Genomic DNA, 1795 nt, shown 5'->3' on the forward strand with positions numbered 1-1795 from the left:
ACTTCTATTTATACCCAGTGCATTAAATGTCCATTTAATGCAGTAAGGTAGGGTTTAGAGTGTGTGTCAAGCCTTAACAGGAATGCTTATCCTTTGTTACAGTGAATAGTACAAAAGCACTATTCTTGAACAGACATCCTTACCTAAAGTTGGTGGACAAAGAGTCGACTAATCGGCTCCGTACCGTACTATCTTTAGTAAGGGTATGAGTTTGTCCTTTTGTGTATGCAAGGACAAAACAACAACAATCGTGCTAAGCAAGCTTCCTTTGATTGCTGAATGCTGGAATGACCTGAAGGTCTCATCATCATTCGCTGAAGCTAGAGCAATCTTCACACATAGTTAGACAGGCTTGTAATCACTGAATACCGCTTCAGATCACGTACGCGCCAGTCTCTAATCTTCAGTTTCAGTCTTCGACGTTTGCTGAAGGATCTTTGGTGTGAGTGTTGTTTTCTTTAAGCAAACTACAAGGATGGAAAACGTAATTCGCTCTAATTTTTTTATGAGATCTTTTGGTTATTGTCGAACCATTCTATATCATGGTGTAAATATGTACTTAAGTGTAAGTGTTGGGTTCGGTTCCAATCAACATTTTATACTTGTCACGTTTTAACGGATGTCTTCATATTAACGAACTCATTCTTTAAAGCAATTGTTTGTAACTTTTACATTATTTATTTGAAAAAAGCCCCAAAAAGCCCAACATAATTTAATAGTAAATAAAATGTAGGAATGGCAACGGGCCGGGTTCAGGCCGAGTATTGGTATCCCATCCCCGAAACCGATAGCTAAAATCGTCCTCATAACAGCCTTGATCCCCGTCGGGGATCTTATCGGGGATCCCCATCGGGTCCCCACGGTTTCCCCGATCCCCGTTGGGGAACCCGTTAAGGGTAAAAACCATCTTTTTCACAGTTGGTTATAACTGAAACCCGAAACCGAAACCCGAACCCGATCTGGAAAAAAATTACAATATGCTAATTTTCACAATTAAAAGTAAATTACAATTTTTTTTAAAGATGTAATGTTAAATGTCCCAAACATAATCGAACCATTACAAACAATGTATTATATTACAATATAAAACTAAACAAAAATTCAAACATCATACAATTAAAATCACGATTTTAAACAAATAAACTAGAATTTTTCGTGAGCTTTATTTGGGTTGTTGAGGTAAAGTGAATAAAAGTCTTTTAAATTTTAATGTTATTATTTTCTTGTAATGATATTATATATATATATATATATATATATTTATGTGTGTGTGTGTGTATGAATATAAATTAAAATTAATATATATATATATATATATATATACACATATCGGGCCGGGCCGGGCCAGGCTGGTGATCACCATCCCCGCCCCCGTCCCCGTTAAAATCCTGAATTTGTCCCCGATCCCCGCCCCGATAGATGTCCCTGAACCCGGCCCAAAAATTTTGGTTTTCGGTTTTTACCATCGGTTTCGGGTTTTTTTGTCATCCCTAATAAAATGGAGAGTGAATTATATTGGTTGTCGATGTGGTTTGCTCAAATTTTAGATTTGACCCCTAAAATAAACTATCTACACTGATAATGATGCCTAACTTGTCAATTTCATAGCACTCAATGTCCTTATTGTTAACAATGGTTAGTTAACAATTGTTAGGAGGGAAAATCAGTCTTTGAGTAAATGTTATGAGAATTATATAAAATTAATCTCTCGGACTGTTAGCAAATGGAGACTAGTGCAAGTATACACTTATCAATCCACTATCGTCTTTTACAAGTAATAAAGTGGTAAAAATAC

Source organism: Cynara cardunculus (genome assembly GCF_001531365.2).
Source record: "Cynara cardunculus var. scolymus isolate 2C chromosome LG 10, CcrdV1, whole genome shotgun sequence".
NCBI classification, from domain to species: Eukaryota; Viridiplantae; Streptophyta; class Magnoliopsida; order Asterales; family Asteraceae; genus Cynara; species Cynara cardunculus.